Source organism: Scomber japonicus, chromosome 12 (assembly GCF_027409825.1).
Source record: "Scomber japonicus isolate fScoJap1 chromosome 12, fScoJap1.pri, whole genome shotgun sequence".
NCBI lineage: Eukaryota > Metazoa > Chordata > Actinopteri > Scombriformes > Scombridae > Scomber > Scomber japonicus.
The window spans coordinates 962,426-988,206 of NC_070589.1; the positions used below are offsets into that span (position 1 = coordinate 962,426).

Here is a 25,781-nt window from a genome sequence, read left to right on the forward strand (position 1 = left end):
GCAGCACTGACGAGTTTAGATCCATTTCAAGGTTGTTCAAGCACCCTTGAAAATGAGCAAATTATCTTGACTCATGACTGCCAATGTACAATTGAGTAGCTATGTCAGCACTGTAGTGAGGTTGCACACTCTAGAAATCTGTGCTCATATACAGCAATCCTTTGTAATCCTTATTCATAGAGCAGGAAGCTGCATGCAAAGTTGTGACTCTGCAGATCCACAGCCTCATGCGGCGTGTGTGTGTTTGGATGATGTTTGGAAGGTGCACCATCGGTCCGGGTGCCGTGTCTGTGAAAGACTTCCTTGGCTCGGATCTGTACAACTCATACTTACCTGGCAAGGGAGATACCATGATCAAGAAGGTGGTTCACCCAGGGCGAGGCTCAACCATTGCACTCCGGTTGTGCTGACCTCTGCGAATTCCCCAAATGTGGGAATCTCGATTGCATAATTTCTGGTAGTGGGGGACTGCGTTCGCGCTCTCCCCTGATAAGTTGTTGAAAGAAAACTAAACGCTTACTGAGGTGAGAAATTGGTGAATTCTCCATTGACTCGTGTAGAGACGGATGTCCTTTTGAACACAAAACGGTCGTCTTATCTTTTGATAGAATGCAGCTCCAAGTTACTTCCTCGCATTGGACTCTGTGACACCGTGAGCGGGACTGACGCTGCAGAGGATCACTCCTTCAACTCCGACACTTTTCCGGTCATCGCTTCTCGGCCTTTTGGCTAAGATCAAGTGTAGTATCTGTTCTTATCAGTTTAATATCTGATACGTCCCCTACCCGGGGACCATATATTAAATTGCTTTTTGGAGCAGGGAGATGGAATTAGGGGCTTGCTCCGTCCACTCCACGCATCGACCCGGTATTGCAGTACCTCCAGGAACGGTGCACCCCCCTCTCTCTATGTTTAATATGAAAAAGAGGCTTAACTGAGTAGGTAGGCCGGTCTAGCAGCACTGACGAGTTTAGATCCATTTCAAGGTTGTTCAAGCACCCTTGAAAATGAGCAAGTTATCTTTGTTTCCTATGAATTATTTGATACAACTTTGGCCAGGGGGATTGAGTCACAGCAGATGGCAGGTTGCCTGTCTCAAGGAGAGCAGACATGCCCCCTGCTGGATCTTCATCAGTATCTCTAATCACCTGCGTCGAATAGGGGGGAAAGTGCAGCGTGACACGGTGTGAGATTTGCACCTTGGGGCGGCACACAAAGAGGGAGATTGTGGGGGCATAAGAGGTTTGGCATGAAGGACATTCCACAGCGGGGCTTGTCATAGAGATGAGTCCACGGGGTGTGTCTGAGAGGCTCTCGGTTGTCCTGCTATGGGTCACACGAGGGGATTGATCGCTCTTTTCATGCTTCATGCAAGGGTGCTGCCCACTGCCCTCCGGACCGCACCGCGGCCAAGGGGTCATTCTTCCCACGGGGGAGTAAAAGGGAAGCAGCACCTGTCTGCCTGTGTACTTGCAGCATTTCCACATTTTGACCCTTGCTCCTCTGGAACACCCGAGTAGGACGTTAGTCCTGTGGCTGGAAAGCCTGGAGCTCTTTGCCGCATTTCACAAAATCTAAAAACATGACAAGAAAAAGTTGGCGCCTTGCTCTTGCTGCGCGGTGTAGGGGAATGGGTGTGGCCTGGGATTCCTTTCACCATGTCGGGGCTCACCGTGAAGGGGGTGACTGGGACCACTGTTGTGTTCGTCTGCTGTTGGTGAGCGGGGCGTACTTACTCGGCTTTCTCTTCATCACGTACAAGTCTTTCGCCTTTTACTAAAGACTTCCGTGGAGAGGAACACCCACGAGTTAGATCTATTTTTGGCAGGCTTTGCCGTTTGGCAGAGTCTCATTGTGTTTGTGAAAAGACAAGCGGGCGGCCTTCCTCAGTAAGACGTGTTTTTCAGTGTCCGTTTTACTTTTGCCAACAAGGATGTTGAATCCATGAAGATGTCGAGGCTGGACTTCTCCAGAAAATTGATTCAAGGTACGTTGAAATTTAAGCCAGAAGACTTAAACTGCATTTTAACATTGCCATATAACAAGGGATTTGATTTAAGCTTTCAAACTGCTGTGTTGCTCAGAGAATTTTGGATAAGATTTGAAAATGTAAAACCCCAATTTGCTGTGTTCAATGTGGAGAAACTGACTGACAATACGTTGAAAACCGTTACTGTCAGAATGTTCAATGAAACAGTGAATGCAGATGACATTTGTTTGTGGCTGGGGAGATATTGCACTGTTAAAGGCCAGGCTACGAAAGTGAGAGATGAGGACGGCATCTGGAATTGCGCTTGGAGGGTCCCCATCCAACAATGGCAGGACCCCCAAGGCTTCCAGGGCTTGAAACATCTGCCGTCTATGGTAGTTCTGGGAGAGAACAGGGGCTATACCCATTACCAGGGCCAACCCAAACTCTGCCGCAAGTGTGGTGAGCATGGGCACCTGGTTGAAGCATGTCAGCAGATCGTATGTGGAAAATGCAGAGAAATTGGACCCACTTTTGAAGAGTGCACCAATGGCAGACGATGCAATCTTTGTGGGGAAACAAACCACCTGTTCAGAGATTGCCCAAAGTCATTTGCCAACAAATTGAAGGCTGCAAAAGTCACAGAAAAGAGAAAAGATGGCGGACAGACAGAACAGTTAGGAGAGCAAATTGAAGTTGCTGGGCAGGAAAATTCAAATCTCCCTCCAAATCCTGTGATTGGAAGAGAGGGAACAGGTGAGGAGGGAGTGAGGGAGGGGCCTGCATTTACCCCTCCAATGGAGAGTACTCCAGAGGATGGGGTGGTGCAGGCAGAAGGCGGAGCTAGTAAGGAAGACCAACCACAGGATGATAGTGAAGATGCCTCCCTCCCCAATGCCCAGCAAACTAAGAGGCCTTTGTCTGAATTGTCCTCGGATTCTCCCATTGTGTTGGAGAAGAAGGGAAGAGTTGCGGCTCACTCAGACAGTTCATCTGTGGAGGAGCCCAGAGTCTTCCCTTCCGATTCACCCAATGAGGTTTCTTTTTTAACAATTGCTCTGCAATCGACCCCCAGGGACTCCAAATTAAATGCAACATTGCAGCAGAGGCCAACCCCCAGAGTCCCAAAGGGGAACAGAGCTCAAACCCTTCATTTTTCACCCGCAGAGATGAAGGAAGAGCTCTGTTCACAAGAAATTACCTAACTGTTTTTTAAATGTGTTTTTAACACCCTCTGAGTCTTTTAAAATGTCTTACCTGTTGTTTTTAACCATACTCATGACACTGACCTTCTCTACCATTAATGTGAGAAGTGTGAAGTCGAGAGTTAGAGCCCAGAGTGTTTTACCCTTTTTAAGTTCCTTTAAGTCAGATGTGTTTTTATTGCAGGAATGCAGCCTACCGTTTTTAAAACATTACAGACAGTGGGAGGAGATGTGGCCAAAAATGTCAATATGGAGTGGATCCAATCAAAACAAAAATGACGGAGTGGCCATTTTAATCAAAAACCCTCAAGCTCTGGTGAAGGGCAGCACTGTGGTGAGAGACAGTCGGGCACTTTTAGCACATTTGGCTTTTATGGGACAGGATTTCAACCTTTTAAATATTTACGGTTTTAACGACAAGAACGACAGGTATGACCTTTTAGAAGACTTGCAGTCCCACATGCTAGGTAGGGCACCCTTAGTTGTAGGGGGGGATTTTAACTGTATTCTAAGCAGGGAGGATAGGAGGAGAGCAGGGGAAGATTTTAAAGTAGACAAAACATCGGTTTTATTGCAGGGCATTTGTAGAGATTTTAAACTTCAGGACTGTTTTAAAATCATGCATCCCAGAGAGGAGGGCTTCACCTGGTTCAGTGGTGATGGCACCAGAGCCTCTCGCATAGATTATGTTTTTACACGGGACTGCCCACCCACCGATGCTAGATTAACTCCTGTTTTCTTCTCCGATCACCTTATGCTCTCTTGCACCCTTTCACTCTCTTCGGGCGTGACATCAGGAAGTGGTCTGTGGAAACTCAACTGCTCCCTTTTAGAAGATAGGGAGTTAGTTAGGCAGTTCAGGGAGCGGTACAAAGAGTGGCAGACCCTTCAAGACTTCTACGAAACACGTGCACACTGGTGGGAAATGGTGAAGGGAAAGACGCAGACTTTCTTTAGGCAGGCAGGTAAGAAACGAAAGAACAGGGAATACAGACGCATGATGGGACTGCAGAAACGACTACAACGTTATTTTAACCTAAACCAGATTGGCATGGATTTTAATGATGAAATTAAGCAAGTTAAAAAAGAGATGTCAGTTTTATCAGAAATTAAAAGCAAAGGTGTCATTTTAAGGAGCAGAGAACGGGAAATAGAGGAGGGTGAAAAGTGCACACGGTATTTTTTCAGGAAAATTATGAATAAAGGGGGGGGGGGCATTACAAAGCTGAAAAAAGAAGATGGGTGCACAACTGAAACAATGGGCGATATTAAAGAAACAATTGAAACATTTTATTCAAACCTGTACAAAGAAAAACCTGTAAAAATGGACATCATGACCGAAGTTTTAAAATTCATTGTAAAAACAGTAAACAAAAGTGTGCTTTTATCCCAGGATTTTACTTTTTTAGAGTTAAATAAATGTATGACTGGTTTTAAAAAAGGGAAGTCCCCTGGACAAGATGGACTTCCCTTGGAGTTTTATTTGACTTTTTGGGACATTTTAGCACCTGATTTGATTACTGTTTTTATGGATTTTGAACGACTTGAGCATGAGGAGTTGCAGATTTTAACTAACCACAGATCACTTGTCTCCGTTGTGCAGGAGCGGGAACCAGTGAGTCCGGTGCGCGGGCTCGCACCCGGCGAGCCCACAACAGTTTGGCGCAACGTCAACCATCCTGCTCTCCCTAACAGACTCCGGGACCTGTCATGGATGGTGGCTCATGAGATCCTCCCGGTCAGGTCCGTCATGCACTCCCGGGGCATGTCAACGCACTCAACCTGCCCCCGACCTGGTTGTGGCGCGCCTGAGTCGGTGAGGCATCTGCTCTGGGAGTGCAGTGCTGCTGTAGACCAGTGGGCAACGGCCGGCTCCTTGCAATTCCCGTACTTACCAGCAAGGGAGGTCCTCACAGCACAACTAGTGCTATATGGGGTGAGCCAGCAAAAAATACCATCCAAAGACTTTGCAAAACAGTGGCTCACCCTAGCCGCCATCAAAGACGCCACATGGACCTCCAGAAACTTGCTGGTAAGAAAGCACATGCAGATCCCCCCCGTGGCTGTGATCCGAATGGCCGCAGCAACGGTCAAAACGGCCGTAGCTGCAGGCAGCAGGCCTAGGACACAGCCACAAAGAAGAATCGCCTCTGTGCCCATTCGGATGAAGGAGCCGGAGCCACACAGCAAAAGGTCACAGCAGCAGCGGCCTGGCTCTCTGGGTGAGGCAGGTGGGAAGGAGCATCAGGGAGAGGATCTCCTCTGACCACCACGACAGCATCCCGAGAGACCAAATGTTTGGGGGAGCAGAATGAGTTACCCTTGGTAGGGACTCACTGCGCTCCTGCACAAAGATAGAATTGAAAAAAAAAACCCTTTTTAACGGATGCACTCCTTTTTATGGACTTTTAATGGACACTCAATCACATAAACACCTGACATATGTTTTACAAATGAACAGCTATTTAACCTGTATTACCATTTTAGAACAATTGGTTTTATTGTTTTAAATATGGTTTTACATACTGCACATATTTATTGTAATTCATTGTATATACTATGTCCACATGTGAATATTTTATCTAAAATGTAAATCATTGTTTGAAATAATTTGAACGAGTGTCAATAAAACTTTTTCGAAAAAAAAAAAAAAAATCTGTTCTTATCAGTTTAATATCTGATACGTCCCCTACCCGGGGACCATATATTAAATTGCTTTTTGGAGCAGGGAGATGGAATAGGGGCTTGCTCCGTCCACTCCATGCATCGACCCGGTATTGCAGTACCTCCAGGAACGGTGCACTCCCCTCTCTCTATGTTTAATATGAAAAAGAGACTTAACTGAGTAGGTAGGCCGGTCTAGCAGCACTGACGAGTTTAGATCCATTTCAAGGTTGTTCAAGCACCCTTGAAAATGAGCAAATTATCTTGACTCATGACTGCCAATGTACAATTGAGTAGCTATGTCAGCACTGTAGTGAGGTTGCACACTCTAGAAATCTGTGCTCATATACAGCAATCCTTTGTAATCCTTATTCATAGAGCAGGAAGCTGCATGCAAAGTTGTGACTCTGCAGATCCACAGCCTCATGCGGCGTGTGTGTGTTTGGATGATGTTTGGAAGGTGCACCATCGGTCCGGGTGCCGTGTCTGTGAAAGACGTCCTTGGCTCGGATCTGTACAACTCATACTTACCTGGCAAGGGAGATACCATGATCAAGAAGGTGGTTCACCCAGGGCGAGGCTCAACCATTGCACTCCGGTTGTGCTGACCTCTGCGAATTCCCCAAATGTGGGAATCTCAATTGCATAATTTCTGGTAGTGGGGGACTGCGTTCGCGCTCTCCCCTGATAAGTTGTTGAAAGAAAACTAAACGCTTACTGAGGTTAGAAACCAAGTGAGAAATTGGTGAATTCTCCATTGACTCGTGTAGAGACGGATGTCCTTTTGAACACAAAACGGTCGTCTTATCTTTTGATAGAATGCAGCTCCAAGTTACTTCCTCGCATTGGACTCTGTGAAACCGTGAGCGGGACTGACGCTGCAGAGGATCACTCCTTCAACTCCGACACTTTTCCGGTCATCGCTTCTCGGCCTTTTGGCTAAGATCAAGTGTAGTATCTGTTCTTATCAGTTTAATATCTGATACGTCCCCTACCCGGGGACCATATATTAAATTGCTTTTTGGAGCAGGGAGATGGAATAGGGGCTTGCTCCGTCCACTCCACGCATCGACCCGGTATTGTAGTACCTCCAGGAGCGGTGCACCCCCCTCTCTCTATGTTTAATATGAAAAAGAGACTTAACTGAGTAGGTAGGCCGGTCTAGCAGCACTGACGAGTTTAGATCCATTTCAAGGTTGTTCAAGCACCCTTGAAAATGAGCAAATTATCTTTGTTTCCTATGAATTATTTTATACAACTTTAATTATTTTGCGAGCCTGATCCTAGAATTGCCCATGACTGCCAATGTACAATTGAGTAGCTATGTCAGCACTGTAGTGAGGTTGCACACTCTAGAAATCTGTGCTCATATACAGCAATCCTTTGTAATCCTTATTCATAGAGCAGGAAGCTGCATGCAAAGTTGTGACTCTGCAGATCCACAGCCTCATGCGGCGTGTGTGTGTTTGGATGATGTTTGGAAGGTGCACCATCGGTCCGGGTGCCGTGTCTGTGAAAGACTTCCTTGGCTCGGATCTGTACAACTCATACTTACCTGGCAAGGGAGATACCATGATCAAGAAGGTGGTTCACCCAGGGCGAGGCTCGACCATTGCACTCCGGTTGTGCTGACCTCTGCGAATTCCCCAAATGTGGGAATCTCGATTGCATAATTTCTGGTAGTGGGGGACTGCGTTCGCGCTCTCCCCTGATAAGTTGTTGAAAGAAAACTAAACGCTTACTGAGGTTAGAAACCAAGTGAGAAATTGGTGAATTCTCCATTGACTCGTGTAGAGACGGATGTCCTTTTGAACACAAAACGGTCGTCTTATCTTTTGATAGAATGCAGCTCCAAGTTACTTCCTCGCATTGGACTCTGTGACACCGTGAGCGGGACTGACGCTGCAGAGGATCACTCCTTCAACTCCGACACTTTTCCGGTCATCGCTTCTCTGCCTTTTGGCTAAGATCAAGTGTAGTATCTGTTCTTATCAGTTTAATATCTGATACGTCCCCTACCCGGGGACCATATATTAAATTGCTTTTTGGAGCAGGGAGATGGAATAGGGGCTTGCTCCGTCCACTCCACGCATCGACCTGGTATTGCAGTACCTCCAGGAACGGTGCACCCCCTCTCTCTCTATGTTTAATATGAAAAAGAGGCTTAACTGAGTAGGTAGGCCGGTCTAGCAGCACTGACGAGTTTAGATCCATTTCAAGGTTGTTCAAGCACCCTTGAAAATGAGCAAGTCATCTTTGTTTCCTATGAATTATATGATACAACTTTGGCCAGGGGGATTGAGTCACAGCAGATGGCAGGTTGCCTGTCTCAAGGAGAGCAGACATGCCCCCTGCTGGATCTTCATCAGTATCTCTAATCACCTGCGTCGAATAGGGGGGAAAGTGCAGCGTGACACGGTGTGAGATTTGCACCTTGGGGCGGCACACAAAGAGGGAGATTGTGGGGGCATAAGAGGTTTGGCATGAAGGACATTCCACAGCGGGGCTTGTCATAGAGATGAGTCCACAGGGTGTGTCTGAGAGGCTCTCGGTTGTCCTGCTATGGGTCACACGAGGGGATTGATCGCTCTTTTCATGCTTCATGCAAGGGTGCTGCCCACTGCCCTCCGGACCGCACCGCGGCCAAGGGGTCATTCTTCCCACGGGGGAGTAAAAGGGAAGCAGCACCTGTCTGCCTGTGTACTTGCAGCATTTCCACATTTTGACCCTTGCTCCTCTGGAACACCCGAGTAGGACGTTAGTCCTGTGGCTGGAAAGCCTGGAGCTCTTTGCCGCATTTCACAAAATCTAAAAACATGACAAGAAAAAGTTGGCGCCTTGCTCTTGCTGCGCGGTGTAGGGGAATGGGTGTGGCCTGGGATTCCTTTCACCATGTCGGGGCTCACCGTGAAGGGGGTGACTGGGACCACTGTTGTGTTCGTCTGCTGTTGGTGAGCGGGGCGTACTTACTCGGCTTTCTCTTCATCACGTACAAGTCTTTCGCCTTTTACTAAAGACTTCCGTGGAGAGGAACACCCACGAGTTAGATCTATTTTTGGCAGGCTTTGCCGTTTGGCAGAGTCTCATTGTGTTTGTGAAAAGACAAGCGGGCGGCCTTCCTCAGTAAGACGTGTTTTTCAGTGTCTGTTTTACTTTTGCCAACAAGGATGTTGAATCCATGAAGATGTCGAGGCTGGACTTCTCCAGAAAATTGATTCAAGGTACGTTGAAATTTAAGCCAGAAGACTTAAACTGCATTTTAACATTGCCATATAACAAGGGATTTGATTTAAGCTTTCAAACTGCTGTGTTGCTCAGAGAATTTTGGATAAGATTTGAAAATGTAAAACCCCAATTTGCTGTGTTCAATGTGGAGAAACTGACTGACAATACGTTGAAAACCGTTATTGTCAGAATGTTCAATGAAACAGTGAATGCAGATGACATTTGTTTGTGGCTGGGGAGATATTGCACTGTTAAAGGCCAGGCTACGAAAGTGAGAGATGAGGACGGCATCTGGAATTGCGCTTGGAGGGTCCCCATCCAACAATGGCAGGACCCCCAAGGCTTCCAGGGCTTGAAACATCTGCCGTCTATGGTAGTTCTGGGAGAGAACAGGGGCTATACCCATTACCAGGGCCAACCCAAACTCTGCCGCAAGTGTGGTGAGCATGGGCACCTGGTTGAAGCATGTCAGCAGATCGTATGTGGAAAATGCAGAGAAATTGGACCCACTTTTGAAGAGTGCACCAATGGCAGACGATGCAATCTTTGTGGGGAAACAAACCACCTGTTCAGAGATTGCCCAAAGTCATTTGCCAACAAATTGAAGGCTGCAAAAGTCACAGAAAAGAGAAAAGATGGCGGACAGACAGAACAGTTAGGAGAGCAAATTGAAGTTGCTGGGCAGGAAAAATTCAAATCTCCCTCCAAATCCTGTGATTGGAAGAGAGGGAACAGGTGAGGAGGGAGTGAGGGAGGGGCCTGCATTTACCCCTCCAATGGAGAGTAGTCCAGAGGATGGGGTGGTGCAGGCAGAAGGCGGAGCTAGTAAGGAAGACCAACCACAGGATGATAGTGAAGATGCCTCCCTCCCCAATGCCCAGCAAACTAAGAGGCCTTTGTCTGAATTGTCCTCGGATTCTCCCATTGTGTTGGAGAAGAAGGGAAGAGTTGCGGCTCACTCAGACAGTTCATCTGTGGAGGAGCCCAGAGTCTTCCCTTCCGATTCACCCAATGAGGTTTCTTTTTTAACAATTGCTCTGCAATCGACCCCCAGGGACTCCAAATTAAATGCAACATTGCAGCAGAGGCCAACCCCCAGAGTCCCAAAGGGGAACAGAGCTCAAACCCTTCATTTTTCACCCGCAGAGATGAAGGAAGAGCTCTGTTCACAAGAAATTACCTAACTGTTTTTTAAATGTGTTTTTAACACCCTCTGAGTCTTTTAAAATGTCTTACCTGTTGTTTTTAACCATACTCATGACACTGACCTTCTCTACCATTAATGTGAGAAGTGTGAAGTCGAGAGTTAGAGCCCAGAGTGTTTTACCCTTTTTAAGTTCCTTTAAGTCAGATGTGTTTTTATTGCAGGAATGCAGCCTACCGTTTTTAAAACATTACAGACAGTGGGAGGAGATGTGGCCAAAAATGTCAATATGGAGTGGATCCAATCAAAACAAAAATGACGGAGTGGCCATTTTAATCAAAAACCCTCAAGCTCTGGTGAAGGGCAGCACTGTGGTGAGAGACAGTCGGGCACTTTTAGCACATTTGGCTTTTATGGGACAGGATTTCAACCTTTTAAATATTTACGGTTTTAACGACAAGAACGACAGGTATGACCTTTTAGAAGACTTGCAGTCCCACATGCTAGGTAGGGCACCTTTAGTTGTAGGGGGGGATTTTAACTGTATTCTAAGTAGGGAGGATAGGAGGAGAGCAGGGGAAGATTTTAAAGTAGACAAAACATCGGTTTTATTGCAGGGCATTTGTAGAGATTTTAAACTTCAGGACTGTTTTAAAATCATGCATCCCAGAGAGGAGGGCTTCACCTGGTTCGGTGGTGATGGCACCAGAGCCTCTCGCATAGATTATGTTTTTACACGGGACTGCCCACCCACCGATGCTAGATTAACTCCTGTTTTCTTCTCCGATCACCTTATGCTCTCTTGCACCCTTTCACTCTCTTCGGGCGTGACATCAGGAAGTGGTCTGTGGAAACTCAACTGCTCCCTTTTAGAAGATAGGGAGTTAGTTAGGCAGTTCAGGGAGCGGTACAAAGAGTGGCAGACCCTTCAAGACTTCTACGAAACACGTGCACACTGGTGGGAAATGGTGAAGGGAAAGACGCAGACTTTCTTTAGGCAGGCAGGTAAGAAACGAAAGAACAGGGAATACAGACGCATGATGGGACTGCAGAAACGACTACAACGTTATTTTAACCTAAACCAGATTGGCATGGATTTTAATGAGGAAATTAAGCAAGTTAAAAAAGAGATGTCAGTTTTATCAGAAATTAAAAGCAAAGGTGTCATTTTAAGGAGCAGAGAACGGGAAATAGAGGAGGGTGAAAAGTGCACACGCTATTTTTTCAGGAAAATTATGAATAAAGGGGGGGGAGGGGGGGGGGGGCATTACAAAGCTGAAAAAAGAAGATGGGTGCACAACTGAAACAATGGGCGATATTAAAGAAACAATTGAAACATTTTATTCAAACCTGTACAAAGAAAAACCTGTAAAAATGGACATCATGACCGAAGTTTTAAAATTCATTGTAAAAACAGTAAACAAAAGTGTGCTTTTATCCCAGGCTTTTACTTTTTTAGAGTTAAATAAATGTATGACTGGTTTTAAAAAAGGGAAGTCCCCTGGACAAGATGGACTTCCCTTGGAGTTTTATTTGACTTTTTGGGACATTTTAGCACCTGATTTGATTACTGTTTTTATGGATTTTTTGAACGACTTGACCGGCTTCCTGACAGTTTTAGAGTAGGGATAGTGACTCTCCTTTATAAACACAATGACAAGACTGACCTGAAAAACTGGAGACCAATCACGCTTTTAAACTTTGACTGTAAACTTTTTAGCAAACTTTTAGCGACACGTATGTCTATGTTTTTAGAAGACGTGATTCACCCGGATCAAGCCTGTGCCATCCCGGGGAGGAAGATCACTGACAGCCTCGTACTGATCAGAGACACCATCTGTTACGCGAGAGACAGAAACATCCGGCTAGTAGTACTAAATTTAGATTTTGAGAAAGCATTTGATCGGGTCTCGCACCAGTACCTCTTCCAGGTCCTGCGAAAAATGGGGTTCCCGGAAAGATTTATAGCTTGGGTGGGATTGCTGTACCGGTGGGTGGGATTAACTGCGGTGTCCGTCAGGGGTGTCCGTTATCTGCCCTCCTCTACATCATCTGCATAGAACCACTGGCACAGGTCTTGAGAAAGGACCAACGAATCAATAGGGTAGGACTGCCGGGGAGTGGGGGACTGGAAAACAGGTGTAACCTATACATGGACGACGTGAATATTTTATGTACCGACCTTTTATCTGTCAAAGGACTCTGGACTTGACTGACTGGTTTGGACAGGCCTCTGGGTCGAAATTAAATAGAGAAAAGACCCAAGCCCAATTTTATGGACCATGGACGGCGACTGAGACGACAGGACTCCCCCTGACTGTGACCCAGACTGACCAAAAAATACTGGGAATTAAATTTGACAGGGAGGGGGAAGGGAAAACAAATTGGCCAGACGTGGTAGGGAAAGTCAGACAAAGACTAGGATACTGGGGACTTAGAGGACTGACCATGGAAGGAAAGGTTTTAATCATCAAAGCAGTGATTTTACCTTTGCTTTTATTGATCAGTTCTGTTTTTATTCCTCCTAGGCATGTGCTTTTAAATCTGGAGCGAGCCATTTTTTACTTTCTGTGGGGATCCAAGTGGGAAAGATTGAAGAGAGAAATTATGAAAAGGCCAAAGGAGAAAGGAGGAAAAGAAGTACCGGATCTGCACCTGTTTTTAGGAAGCACATACACTACAGTACACATGAAAATAGCCATGACCCCATCCAGAAACCCCAAGACAACTGCAATGACACGCTTCTGGATGGGGTCCTACCTCAGAAAACTTAAGATTTTACATGTGGACCTAAGAATACCTGTGTCTTTTAACCTGCCACCAGCCTATGTTTTTATTCAGAAGTTTTTAAGGCATTTTAACCTTGAGCATGAGGAGTTGCAGATTTTAACTAACCACAGATCACTTGTCTCCGTTGTGCAGGAGCGGGAACCAGTGAGTCCGGTGCGCGGGCTCGCACCCGGCGAGCCCACAACAGTTTGGCGCAACGTCAACCATCCTGCTCTCCCTAACAGACTCCGGGACCTGTCATGGATGGTGGCTCATGAGATCCTCCCGGTCAGGTCCGTCATGCACTCCCGGGGCATGTCAACGCACTCAACCTGCCCCCGACCTGGTTGTGGCGCGCCTGAGTCGGTGAGGCATCTGCTCTGGGAGTGCAGTGCTGCTGTAGACCAGTGGGCAACGGCCGGCTCCTTGCAATTCCCGTACTTACCAGCAAGGGAGGTCCTCACAGCACAACTAGTGCTATATGGGGTGAGCCAGCAAAAAATACCATCCAAAGACTTTGCAAAACAGTGGCTCACCCCAGCCGCCATCAAAGACGCCACATGGACCTCCAGAAACTTGCTGGTAAGAAAGCACATGCAGATCCCCCCCGTGGCTGTGATCCGAATGGCCGCAGCAACGGTCAAAACGGCCGTAGCTGCAGGCGGCAGGCCTAGGACACAGCCACAAAGAAGAATCGCCTCTGTGCCCATTGGGATGAAGGAGCCGGAGCCACACAGCAAAAGGTCACAGCAGCAGCGGCCTGGCTCTCTGGGTGAGGCAGGTGGGAACACGACAGCATCCCGAGAGACCAAATGTTTGGGGGAGCAGAATGAGTTACCCTTGGTAGGGACTCACTGCGCTCCTGCACAAAGATAGAATTGAAAAAAAAAAACCTTTTTAACGGATGCACTCCTTTTTATGGACTTTTAATGGACACTCAATCACATAAACACCTGACATATGTTTTACAAATGAACAGCTATTTAACCTGTATTACCATTTTAGAACAATTGGTTTTATTGTTTTAAATATGGTTTTACATACTGCACATATTTATTGTAATTCATTGTATATACTATGTCCACATGTGAATATTTTATCTAAAATGTAAATCATTGTTTGAAATAATTTGAACGAGTGTCAATAAAACTTTTTCGAAAAAAAAAAAAAAATCTGTTCTTATCAGTTTAATATCTGATACGTCTCCTACCCGGGGACCATATATTAAATTGCTTTTTGGAGCAGGGAGATGGAATAGGGGCTTGCTCCGTCCACTCCACGCATCGACCCGGTATTGCAGTACCTCCAGGAACGGTGCACTCCCCTCTCTCTATGTTTAATATGAAAAAGAGACTTAACTGAGTAGGTAGGCCGGTCTAGCAGCACTGACGAGTTTAGATCCATTTCAAGGTTGTTCAAGCACCCTTGAAAATGAGCAAATTATCTTGACTCATGACTGCCAATGTACAATTGAGTAGCTATGTCAGCACTGTAGTGAGGTTGCACACTCTAGAAATCTGTGCTCATATACAGCAATCCTTTGTAATCCTTATTCATAGAGCAGGAAGCTGCATGCAAAGTTGTGACTCTGCAGATCCACAGCCTCATGCGGCGTGTGTGTGTTTGGATGATGTTTGGAAGGTGCACCATCGGTCCGGGTGCCGTGTCTGTGAAAGACGTCCTTGGCTCGGATCTGTACAACTCATACTTACCTGGCAAGGGAGATACCATGATCAAGAAGGTGGTTCACCCAGGGCGAGGCTCAACCATTGCACTCCGGTTGTGCTGACCTCTGCGAATTCCCCAAATGTGGGAATCTCGATTGCATAATTTCTGGTAGTGGGGGACTGCGTTCGCGCTCTCCCCTGATAAGTTGTTGAAAGAAAACTAAACGCTTACTGAGGTTAGAAACCAAGTGAGAAATTGGTGAATTCTCCATTGACTCGTGTAGAGACGGATGTCCTTTTGAACACAAAACGGTCGTCTTATCTTTTGATAGAATGCAGCTCCAAGTTACTTCCTCGCATTGGACTCTGTGAAACCGTGAGCGGGACTGACGCTGCAGAGGATCACTCCTTCAACTCCGACACTTTTCCGGTCATCGCTTCTCGGCCTTTTGGCTAAGATCAAGTGTAGTATCTGTTCCTATCAGTTTAATATCTGATACGTCCCCTACCCGGGGACCATATATTAAATTGCTTTTTGGAGCAGGGAGATGGAATAGGGGCTTGCTCCGTCCACTCCACGCATCGACCCGGTATTGTAGTACCTCCAGGAACGGTGCACCCCCCTCTCTCTATGTTTAATATGAAAAAGAGACTTAACTGAGTAGGTAGGCCGGTCTAGCAGCACTGACGAGTTTAGATCCATTTCAAGGTTGTTCAAGCACCCTTGAAAATGAGCAAATTATCTTTGTTTCCTATGAATTATATGATACAACTTTGGCCAGGGGGATTGAGTCACAGCAGATGGCAGGTTGCCTGTCTCAAGGAGAGCAGACATGCCCCCTGCTGGATCTTCATCAGTATCTCTAATCACCTGCGTCGAATAGGGGGGAAAGTGCAGCGTGACACGGTGTGAGATTTGCACCTTGGGGCGGCACACAAAGAGGGAGATTGTGGGGGCATAAGAGGTTTGGCATGAAGGACATTCCACAGCGGGGCTTGTCATAGAGATGAGTCCACAGGGTGTGTCTGAGAGGCTCTCGGTTGTCCTGCTATGGGTCACACGAGGGGATTGATCGCTCTTTTCATGCTTCATGCAAGGGTGCTGCCCACTGCCCTCCGGACCGCACCGCGGCCAAGGGGTCATTCTTCCCACGGGGGAGTAAAAGGGAAGCAGCACCTGTCTGCCTGTGTACTTGCAGCATTTCCACATTTTGACCCTTGCTCCTCTGGAACACCCGAGTAGGACGTTAGTCCTGTGGCTGGAAAGCCTGGAGCTCTTTGCCGCATTTCACAAAATCTAAAAACATGACAAGAAAAAGTTGGCGCCTTGCTCTTGCTGCGCGGTGTAGGGGAATGGGTGTGGCCTGGGATTCCTTTCACCATGTCGGGGCTCACCGTGAAGGGGGTGACTGGGACCACTGTTGTGTTCGTCTGCTGTTGGTGAGCGGGGCGTACTTACTCGGCTTTCTCTTCATCACGTACAAGTCTTTCGCCTTTTACTAAAGACTTCCGTGGAGAGGAACACCCACGAGTTAGATCTATTTTTGGCAGGCTTTGCCGTTTGGCAGAGTCTCATTGTGTTTGTGAAAAGACAAGCGGGCGGCCTTCCTCAGTAAGACGTGTTTTTCAGTGTCCGTTTTACTTTTGCCAACAAGGATGTTGAATCCATGAAGATGTCGAGGCTGGACTTCTCCAGAAAATTGATTCAAGGTACGTTGAAATTTAAGCCAGAAGACTTAAACTGCATTTTAACATTGCCATATAACAAGGGATTTGATTTAAGCTTTCAAACTGCTGTGTTGCTCAGAGAATTTTGGATAAGATTTGAAAATGTAAAACCCCAATTTGCTGTGTTCAATGTGGAGAAACTGACTGACAATACGTTGAAAACCGTTACTGTCAGAATGTTCAATGAAACAGTGAATGCAGATGACATTTGTTTGTGGCTGGGGAGATATTGCACTGTTAAAGGCCAGGCTACGAAAGTGAGAGATGAGGACGGCATCTGGAATTGCGCTTGGAGGGTCCCCATCCAACAATGGCAGGACCCCCAAGGCTTCCAGGGCTTGAAACATCTGCCGTCTATGGTAGTTCTGGGAGAGAACAGGGGCTATACCCATTACCAGGGCCAACCCAAACTCTGCCGCAAGTGTGGTGAGCATGGGCACCTGGTTGAAGCATGTCAGCAGATCGTATGTGGAAAATGCAGAGAAATTGGACCCACTTTTGAAGAGTGCACCAATGGCAGACGATGCAATCTTTGTGGGGAAACAAACCACCTGTTCAGAGATTGCCCAAAGTCATTTGCCAACAAATTGAAGGCTGCAAAAGTCACAGAAAAGAGAAAAGATGGCGGACAGACAGAACAGTTAGGAGAGCAAATTGAAGTTGCTGGGCAGGAAAATTCAAATCTCCCTCCAAATCCTGTGATTGGAAGAGAGGGAACAGGTGAGGAGGGAGTGAGGGAGGGGCCTGCATTTACCCCTCCAATGGAGAGTACTCCAGAGGATGGGGTGGTGCAGGCAGAAGGCGGAGCTAGTAAGGAAGACCAACCACAGGATGATAGTGAAGATGCCTCCCTCCCCAATGCCCAGCAAACTAAGAGGCCTTTGTCTGAATTGTCCTCGGATTCTCCCATTGTGTTGGAGAAGAAGGGAAGAGTTGCGGCTCACTCAGACAGTTCATCTGTGGAGGAGCCCAGAGTCTTCCCTTCCGATTCACCCAATGAGGTTTCTTTTTTAACAATTGCTCTGCAATCGACCCCCAGGGACTCCAAATTAAATGCAACATTGCAGCAGAGGCCAACCCCCAGAGTCCCAAAGGGGAACAGAGCTCAAACCCTTCATTTTTCACCCGCAGAGATGAAGGAAGAGCTCTGTTCACAAGAAATTACCTAACTGTTTTTTAAATGTGTTTTTAACACCCTCTGAGTCTTTTAAAATGTCTTACCTGTTGTTTTTAACCATACTCATGACACTGACCTTCTCTACCATTAATGTGAGAAGTGTGAAGTCGAGAGTTAGAGCCCAGAGTGTTTTACCCTTTTTAAGTTCCTTTAAGTCAGATGTGTTTTTATTGCAGGAATGCAGCCTACCGTTTTTAAAACATTACAGACAGTGGGAGGAGATGTGGCCAAAAATGTCAATATGGAGTGGATCCAATCAAAACAAAAATGACGGAGTGGCCATTTTAATCAAAAACCCTCAAGCTCTGGTGAAGGGCAGCACTGTGGTGAGAGACAGTCGGGCACTTTTAGCACATTTGGCTTTTATGGGACAGGATTTCAACCTTTTAAATATTTACGGTTTTAACGACAAGAACGACAGGTATGACCTTTTAGAAGACTTGCAGTCCCACATGCTAGGTAGGGCACCTTTAGTTGTAGGGGGGGATTTTAACTGTATTCTAAGTAGGGAGGATAGGAGGAGAGCAGGGGAAGATTTTAAAGTAGACAAAACATCGGTTTTATTGCAGGGCATTTGTAGAGATTTTAAACTTCAGGACTGTTTTAAAATCATGCATCCCAGAGAGGAGGGCTTCACCTGGTTCAGTGGTGATGGCACCAGAGCCTCTCGCATAGATTATGTTTTTACACGGGACTGCCCACCCACCGATGCTAGATTAACTCCTGTTTTCTTCTCCGATCACCTTATGCTCTCTTGCACCCTTTCACTCTCTTCGGGCGTGACATCAGGAAGTGGTCTGTGGAAACTCAACTGCTCCCTTTTAGAAGATAGGGAGTTAGTTAGGCAGTTCAGGGAGCGGTACAAAGAGTGGCAGACCCTTCAAGACTTCTACGAAACACGTGCACACTGGTGGGAAATGGTGAAGGGAAAGACGCAGACTTTCTTTAGGCAGGCAGGTAAGAAACGAAAGAACAGGGAATACAGACGCATGATGGGACTGCAGAAACGACTACAACGTTATTTTAACCTAAACCAGATTGGCATGGATTTTAATGAGGAAATTAAGCAAGTTAAAAAAGAGATGTCAGTTTTATCAGAAATTAAAAGCAAAGGTGTCATTTTAAGGAGCAGAGAACGGGAAATAGAGGAGGGTGAAAAGTGCACACGGTATTTTTTCAGGAAAATTATGAATAAAGGGGGGGGAGGGGGGGGGGGGGCATTACAAAGCTGAAAAAAGAAGATGGGTGCACAACTGAAACAATGGGCGATATTAAAGAAACAATTGAAACATTTTATTCAAACCTGTACAAAGAAAAACCTGTAAAAATGGACATCATGACCGAAGTTTTAAAATTCATTGTAAAAACAGTAAACAAAAGTGTGCTTTTATCCCAGGCTTTTACTTTTTTAGAGTTAAATAAATGTATGACTGGTTTTAAAAAAGGGAAGTCCCCTGGACAAGATGGACTTCCCTTGGAGTTTTATTTGACTTTTTGGGACATTTTAGCACCTGATTTGATTACTGTTTTTATGGATTTTTTGAACGACTTGACCGGCTTCCTGACAGTTTTAGAGTAGGGATAGTGACTCTCCTTTATAAACACAATGACAAGACTGACCTGAAAAACTGGAGACCAATCACGCTTTTAAACTTTGACTGTAAACTTTTTAGCAAACTTTTAGCGACACGTATGTCTATGTTTTTAGAAGACGTGATTCACCCGGATCAAGCCTGTGCCATCCCGGGGAGGAAGATCACTGACAGCCTCGTACTGATCAGAGACACCATCTGTTACGCGAGAGACAGAAACATCCGGCTAGTAGTACTAAATTTAGATTTTGAGAAAGCATTTGATCGGGTCTCGCACCAGTACCTCTTCCAGGTCCTGCGAAAAATGGGGTTCCCGGAAAGATTTATAGCTTGGGTGGGATTGCTGTACCGGTGGGTGGGATTAACTGCGGTGTCCGTCAGGGGTGTCCGTTATCTGCCCTCCTCTACATCATCTGCATAGAACCACTGGCACAGGTCTTGAGAAAGGACCAACGAATCAATAGGGTAGGACTGCCGGGGAGTGGGGGACTGGAAAACAGGTGTAACCTATACATGGACGACGTGAATATTTTATGTACCGACCTTTTATCTGTCAAAGGACCCTGGACTTGACTGACTGGTTTGGACAGGCCTCTGGGTCGAAATTAAATAGAGAAAAGACCCAAGCCCAATTTTATGGACCATGGACGGCGACTGAGACGACAGGACTCCCCCTGACTGTGACCCAGACTGACCAAAAAATACTGGGAATTAAATTTGACAGGGAGGGGGAAGGGAAAACAAATTGGCCAGACGTGGTAGGGAAAGTCAGACAAAGACTAGGATACTGGGGACTTAGAGGACTGACCATGGAAGGAAAGGTTTTAATCATCAAAGCAGTGATTTTACCTTTGCTTTTATTGATCAGTTCTGTTTTTATTCCTCCTAGGCATGTGCTTTTAAATCTGGAGCGAGCCATTTTTTACTTTCTGTGGGGATCCAAGTGGGAAAGATTGAAGAGAGAAATTATGAAAAGGCCAAAGGAGAAAGGAGGAAAAGAAGTACCGGATCTGCACCTGTTTTTAGGAAGCACATACACTACAGTACACATGAAAATAGCCATGACCCCATCCAGAAACCCCAAGACAACTGCAATGACACGCTTCTGGATGGGGTCCTACCTCAGAAAACTTAAGATTTTACATGTGGACCTAAGAATACCTGTGTCTTTTAACCTGCCACCAGCCTATGTTTTTATTCAGAAGTTTTTAAGGCATTTTAACCTTGAGCATGAGGAGTTGCAGATTTTAACTAACCACAGATCACTTGTCTCCGTTGTGCAGGAGCGGGAACCAGTGAGTCCGGTGCGCGGGCTCGCACCCGGCGAGCCCACAACAGTTTGGCGCAACGTCAACCATCCTGCTCTCCCTAACAGACTCCGGGACCTGTCATGGATGGTGGCTCATGAGATCCTCCCGGTCAGGTCCGTCATGCACTCCCGGGGCATGTCAACGCACTCAACCTGCCCCCGACCTGGTTGTGGCGCGCCTGAGTCGGTGAGGCATCTGCTCTGGGAGTGCAGTGCTGCTGTAGACCAGTGGGCAACGGCCGGCTCCTTGCAATTCCCGTACTTACCAGCAAGGGAGGTCCTCACAGCACAACTAGTGCTATATGGGGTGAGCCAGCAAAAAATACCATCCAAAGACTTTGCAAAACAGTGGCTCACCCCAGCCGCCATCAAAGACGCCACATGGACCTCCAGAAACTTGCTGGTAAGAAAGCACATGCAGATCCCCCCCGTGGCTGTGATCCGAATGGCCGCAGCAACGGTCAAAACGGCCGTAGCTGCAGGCGGCAGGCCTAGGACACAGCCACAAAGAAGAATCGCCTCTGTGCCCATTGGGATGAAGGAGCCGGAGCCACACAGCAAAAGGTCACAGCAGCAGCGGCCTGGCTCTCTGGGTGAGGCAGGTGGGAACACGACAGCATCCCGAGAGACCAAATGTTTGGGGGAGCAGAATGAGTTACCCTTGGTAGGGACTCACTGCGCTCCTGCACAAAGATAGAATTGAAAAAAAAAACCCTTTTTAACGGATGCACTCCTTTTTATGGACTTTTAATGGACACTCAATCACATAAACACCTGACATATGTTTTACAAATGAACAGCTATTTAACCTGTATTACCATTTTAGAACAATTGGTTTTATTGTTTTAAATATGGTTTTACATACTGCACATATTTATTGTAATTCATTGTATATACTATGTCCACATGTGAATATTTTATCTAAAATGTAAATCATTGTTTGAAATAATTTGAACGAGTGTCAATAAAACTTTTTCGAAAAAAAAAAAAAAATCTGTTCTTATCAGTTTAATATCTGATACGTCTCCTACCCGGGGACCATATATTAAATTGCTTTTTGGAGCAGGGAGATGGAATAGGGGCTTGCTCCGTCCACTCCACGCATCGACCCGGTATTGCAGTACCTCCAGGAACGGTGCACTCCCCTCTCTCTATGTTTAATATGAAAAAGAGACTTAACTGAGTAGGTAGGCCGGTCTAGCAGCACTGACGAGTTTAGATCCATTTCAAGGTTGTTCAAGCACCCTTGAAAATGAGCAAATTATCTTGACTCATGACTGCCAATGTACAATTGAGTAGCTATGTCAGCACTGTAGTGAGGTTGCACACTCTAGAAATCTGTGCTCATATACAGCAATCCTTTGTAATCCTTATTCATAGAGCAGGAAGCTGCATGCAAAGTTGTGACTCTGCAGATCCACAGCCTCATGCGGCGTGTGTGTGTTTGGATGATGTTTGGAAGGTGCACCATCGGTCCGGGTGCCGTGTCTGTGAAAGACGTCCTTGGCTCGGATCTGTACAACTCATACTTACCTGGCAAGGGAGATACCATGATCAAGAAGGTGGTTCACCCAGGGCGAGGCTCAACCATTGCACTCCGGTTGTGCTGACCTCTGCGAATTCCCCAAATGTGGGAATCTCGATTGCATAATTTCTGGTAGTGGGGGACTGCGTTCGCGCTCTCCCCTGATAAGTTGTTGAAAGAAAACTAAACGCTTACTGAGGTTAGAAACCAAGTGAGAAATTGGTGAATTCTCCATTGACTCGTGTAGAGACGGATGTCCTTTTGAACACAAAACGGTCGTCTTATCTTTTGATAGAATGCAGCTCCAAGTTACTTCCTCGCATTGGACTCTGTGAAACCGTGAGCGGGACTGACGCTGCAGAGGATCACTCCTTCAACTCCGACACTTTTCCGGTCATCGCTTCTCGGCCTTTTGGCTAAGATCAAGTGTAGTATCTGTTCCTATCAGTTTAATATCTGATACGTCCCCTACCCGGGGACCATATATTAAATTGCTTTTTGGAGCAGGGAGATGGAATAGGGGCTTGCTCCGTCCACTCCACGCATCGACCCGGTATTGTAGTACCTCCAGGAACGGTGCACCCCCCTCTCTCTATGTTTAATATGAAAAAGAGACTTAACTGAGTAGGTAGGCCGGTCTAGCAGCACTGACGAGTTTAGATCCATTTCAAGGTTGTTCAAGCACCCTTGAAAATGAGCAAATTATCTTTGTTTCCTATGAATTATTTTATACAACTTTAATTATTTTGCGAGCCTGATCCTAGAATTGCCCATGACTGCCAATGTACAATTGAGTAGCTATGTCAGCACTGTAGTGAGGTTGCACACTCTAGAAATCTGTGCTCATATACAGCAATCCTTTGTAATCCTTATTCATAGAGCAGGAAGCTGCATGCAAAGTTGTGACTCTGCAGATCCACAGCCTCATGCGGCGTGTGTGTGTTTGGATGATGTTTGGAAGGTGCACCATCGGTCCGGGTGCCGTGTCTGTGAAAGACTTCCTTGGCTCGGATCTGTACAACTCATACTTACCTGGCAAGGGAGATACCATGATCAAGAAGGTGGTTCACCCAGGGCGAGGCTCGACCATTGCACTCCGGTTGTGCTGACCTCTGCGAATTCCCCAAATGTGGGAATCTCGATTGCATAATTTCTGGTAGTGGGGGACTGCGTTCGCGCTCTCCCCTGATAAGTTGTTGAAAGAAAACTAAACGCTTACTGAGGTTAGAAACCAAGTGAGAAATTGGTGAATTCTCCATTGACTCGTGTAGAGACGGATGTCCTTTTGAACACAAAACGGTCGTCTTATCTTTTGATAGAATGCAGCTCCAAGTTACTTCCTCGCATTGGACTCTGTGAAACCGTGAGCGGGACTGACGCTGCAGAGGATCACTCCTTCAACTCCGACACTTTTCCGGTCATCGCTTCTCGGCCTTTTGGCTAAGATCAAGTGTAGTATCTGTTCTTATCAGTTTAATATCTGATACGTCCCCTACCCGGGGACCATATATTAAATTGCTTTTTGGAGCAGGGAGATGGAATAGGGGCTTGCTCCATCCACTCCACGCATCGACCCGGTATTGCAGTACCTCCAGGAACGGTGCACCCCCTCTCTCTCTATGTTTAATATGAAAAAGAGGCTTAACTGAGTAGGTAGGCCGGTCTAGCAGCACTGACGAGTTTAGATCCATTTCAAGGTTGTTCAAGCACCCTTGAAAATGAGCAAGTCATCTTTGTTTCCTATGAATTATATGATACAACTTTGGCCAGGGGGATTGAGTCACAGCAGATGGCAGGTTGCCTGTCTCAAGGAGAGCAGACATGCCCCCTGCTGGATCTTCATCAGTATCTCTAATCACCTGCGTCGAATAGGGGGGAAAGTGCAGCGTGACACGGTGTGAGATTTGCACCTTGGGGCGGCACACAAAGAGGGAGATTGTGGGGGCATAAGAGGTTTGGCATGAAGGACATTCCACAGCGGGGCTTGTCATAGAGATGAGTCCACAGGGTGTGTCTGAGAGGCTCTCGGTTGTCCTGCTATGGGTCACACGAGGGGATTGATCGCTCTTTTCATGCTTCATGCAAGGGTGCTGCCCACTGCCCTCCGGACCGCACCGCGGCCAAGGGGTCATTCTTCCCACGGGGGAGTAAAAGGGAAGCAGCACCTGTCTGCCTGTGTACTTGCAGCATTTCCACATTTTGACCCTTGCTCCTCTGGAACACCCGAGTAGGACGTTAGTCCTGTGGCTGGAAAGCCTGGAGCTCTTTGCCGCATTTCACAAAATCTAAAAACATGACAAGAAAAAGTTGGCGCCTTGCTCTTGCTGCGCGGTGTAGGGGAATGGGTGTGGCCTGGGATTCCTTTCACCATGTCGGGGCTCACCGTGAAGGGGGTGACTGGGACCACTGTTGTGTTCGTCTGCTGTTGGTGAGCGGGGCGTACTTACTCGGCTTTCTCTTCATCACGTACAAGTCTTTCGCCTTTTACTAAAGACTTCCGTGGAGAGGAACACCCACGAGTTAGATCTATTTTTGGCAGGCTTTGCCGTTTGGCAGAGTCTCATTGTGTTTGTGAAAAGACAAGCGGGCGGCCTTCCTCAGTAAGACGTGTTTTTCAGTGTCCGTTTTACTTTTGCCAACAAGGATGTTGAATCCATGAAGATGTCGAGGCTGGACTTCTCCAGAAAATTGATTCAAGGTACGTTGAAATTTAAGCCAGAAGACTTAAACTGCATTTTAACATTGCCATATAACAAGGGATTTGATTTAAGCTTTCAAACTGCTGTGTTGCTCAGAGAATTTTGGATAAGATTTGAAAATGTAAAACCCCAATTTGCTGTGTTCAATGTGGAGAAACTGACTGACAATACGTTGAAAACCGTTACTGTCAGAATGTTCAATGAAACAGTGAATGCAGATGACATTTGTTTGTGGCTGGGGAGATATTGCACTGTTAAAGGCCAGGCTACGAAAGTGAGAGATGAGGACGGCATCTGGAATTGCGCTTGGAGGGTCCCCATCCAACAATGGCAGGACCCCCAAGGCTTCCAGGGCTTGAAACATCTGCCGTCTATGGTAGTTCTGGGAGAGAACAGGGGCTATACCCATTACCAGGGCCAACCCAAACTCTGCCGCAAGTGTGGTGAGCATGGGCACCTGGTTGAAGCATGTCAGCAGATCGTATGTGGAAAATGCAGAGAAATTGGACCCACTTTTGAAGAGTGCACCAATGGCAGACGATGCAATCTTTGTGGGGAAACAAACCACCTGTTCAGAGATTGCCCAAAGTCATTTGCCAACAAATTGAAGGCTGCAAAAGTCACAGAAAAGAGAAAAGATGGCGGACAGACAGAACAGTTAGGAGAGCAAATTGAAGTTGCTGGGCAGGAAAAATTCAAATCTCCCTCCAAATCCTGTGATTGGAAGAGAGGGAACAGGTGAGGAGGGAGTGAGGGAGGGGCCTGCATTTACCCCTCCAATGGAGAGTAGTCCAGAGGATGGGGTGGTGCAGGCAGAAGGCGGAGCTAGTAAGGAAGACCAACCACAGGATGATAGTGAAGATGCCTCCCTCCCCAATGCCCAGCAAACTAAGAGGCCTTTGTCTGAATTGTCCTCGGATTCTCCCATTGTGTTGGAGAAGAAGGGAAGAGTTGCGGCTCACTCAGACAGTTCATCTGTGGAGGAGCCCAGAGTCTTCCCTTCCGATTCACCCAATGAGGTTTCTTTTTTAACAATTGCTCTGCAATCGACCCCCAGGGACTCCAAATTAAATGCAACATTGCAGCAGAGGCCAACCCCCAGAGTCCC

The 25,781-nt window shown here is 46.6% G+C and overlaps 16 non-coding genes and 3 pseudogenes across 16 annotated transcripts; all 19 read left to right on the top strand.

The window, feature by feature from the left end:
* Nucleotides 1-325: 325 nt before the first annotated feature.
* LOC128370000 (U1 spliceosomal RNA) lies at nucleotides 326-489 on the top strand. The gene has a single exon (XR_008322153.1). It is a non-coding gene; the product is annotated as a U1 spliceosomal RNA (small nuclear RNA).
* A 220-nt stretch (nucleotides 490-709) lies between these two features.
* On the top strand, nucleotides 710-901 carry LOC128370094 (U2 spliceosomal RNA). Its single transcript, XR_008322240.1, has one exon. It is a non-coding gene; the product is annotated as a U2 spliceosomal RNA (small nuclear RNA).
* Nucleotides 902-1,732: 831 nt separating this feature from the next.
* Nucleotides 1,733-1,848, top strand: LOC128370186 (U5 spliceosomal RNA). Its single transcript, XR_008322299.1, has one exon. It is a non-coding gene; the product is annotated as a U5 spliceosomal RNA (small nuclear RNA).
* Nucleotides 1,849-5,801: 3,953 nt separating this feature from the next.
* On the top strand, nucleotides 5,802-5,982 carry LOC128370135 (uncharacterized; annotated as a pseudogene).
* A 379-nt stretch (nucleotides 5,983-6,361) lies between these two features.
* On the top strand, nucleotides 6,362-6,525 carry LOC128370025 (U1 spliceosomal RNA). Its single transcript, XR_008322177.1, has one exon. It is a non-coding gene; the product is annotated as a U1 spliceosomal RNA (small nuclear RNA).
* Nucleotides 6,526-6,757: 232 nt separating this feature from the next.
* Nucleotides 6,758-6,948, top strand: LOC128370097 (U2 spliceosomal RNA). The gene has a single exon (XR_008322243.1). It is a non-coding gene; the product is annotated as a U2 spliceosomal RNA (small nuclear RNA).
* Nucleotides 6,949-7,385: 437 nt separating this feature from the next.
* LOC128370011 (U1 spliceosomal RNA) lies at nucleotides 7,386-7,549 on the top strand. The gene has a single exon (XR_008322163.1). It is a non-coding gene; the product is annotated as a U1 spliceosomal RNA (small nuclear RNA).
* Nucleotides 7,550-7,781: 232 nt separating this feature from the next.
* Nucleotides 7,782-7,972, top strand: LOC128370031 (U2 spliceosomal RNA). Its single transcript, XR_008322181.1, has one exon. It is a non-coding gene; the product is annotated as a U2 spliceosomal RNA (small nuclear RNA).
* An 832-nt stretch (nucleotides 7,973-8,804) lies between these two features.
* On the top strand, nucleotides 8,805-8,920 carry LOC128370187 (U5 spliceosomal RNA). Its single transcript, XR_008322300.1, has one exon. It is a non-coding gene; the product is annotated as a U5 spliceosomal RNA (small nuclear RNA).
* Nucleotides 8,921-14,121: 5,201 nt separating this feature from the next.
* LOC128370144 (uncharacterized) lies at nucleotides 14,122-14,301 on the top strand (annotated as a pseudogene).
* Nucleotides 14,302-14,680: 379 nt separating this feature from the next.
* Nucleotides 14,681-14,844, top strand: LOC128370001 (U1 spliceosomal RNA). Its single transcript, XR_008322154.1, has one exon. It is a non-coding gene; the product is annotated as a U1 spliceosomal RNA (small nuclear RNA).
* A 232-nt stretch (nucleotides 14,845-15,076) lies between these two features.
* Nucleotides 15,077-15,267, top strand: LOC128370100 (U2 spliceosomal RNA). The gene has a single exon (XR_008322246.1). It is a non-coding gene; the product is annotated as a U2 spliceosomal RNA (small nuclear RNA).
* Nucleotides 15,268-16,098: 831 nt separating this feature from the next.
* Nucleotides 16,099-16,214, top strand: LOC128370190 (U5 spliceosomal RNA). Its single transcript, XR_008322302.1, has one exon. It is a non-coding gene; the product is annotated as a U5 spliceosomal RNA (small nuclear RNA).
* A 5,201-nt stretch (nucleotides 16,215-21,415) lies between these two features.
* LOC128370145 (uncharacterized) lies at nucleotides 21,416-21,595 on the top strand (annotated as a pseudogene).
* Nucleotides 21,596-21,974: 379 nt separating this feature from the next.
* On the top strand, nucleotides 21,975-22,138 carry LOC128370003 (U1 spliceosomal RNA). The gene has a single exon (XR_008322156.1). It is a non-coding gene; the product is annotated as a U1 spliceosomal RNA (small nuclear RNA).
* Nucleotides 22,139-22,370: 232 nt separating this feature from the next.
* Nucleotides 22,371-22,561, top strand: LOC128370102 (U2 spliceosomal RNA). The gene has a single exon (XR_008322247.1). It is a non-coding gene; the product is annotated as a U2 spliceosomal RNA (small nuclear RNA).
* Nucleotides 22,562-22,998: 437 nt separating this feature from the next.
* Nucleotides 22,999-23,162, top strand: LOC128370012 (U1 spliceosomal RNA). Its single transcript, XR_008322164.1, has one exon. It is a non-coding gene; the product is annotated as a U1 spliceosomal RNA (small nuclear RNA).
* A 232-nt stretch (nucleotides 23,163-23,394) lies between these two features.
* LOC128370033 (U2 spliceosomal RNA) lies at nucleotides 23,395-23,585 on the top strand. Its single transcript, XR_008322182.1, has one exon. It is a non-coding gene; the product is annotated as a U2 spliceosomal RNA (small nuclear RNA).
* An 832-nt stretch (nucleotides 23,586-24,417) lies between these two features.
* On the top strand, nucleotides 24,418-24,533 carry LOC128370191 (U5 spliceosomal RNA). Its single transcript, XR_008322303.1, has one exon. It is a non-coding gene; the product is annotated as a U5 spliceosomal RNA (small nuclear RNA).
* Nucleotides 24,534-25,781: the final 1,248 nt, after the last annotated feature.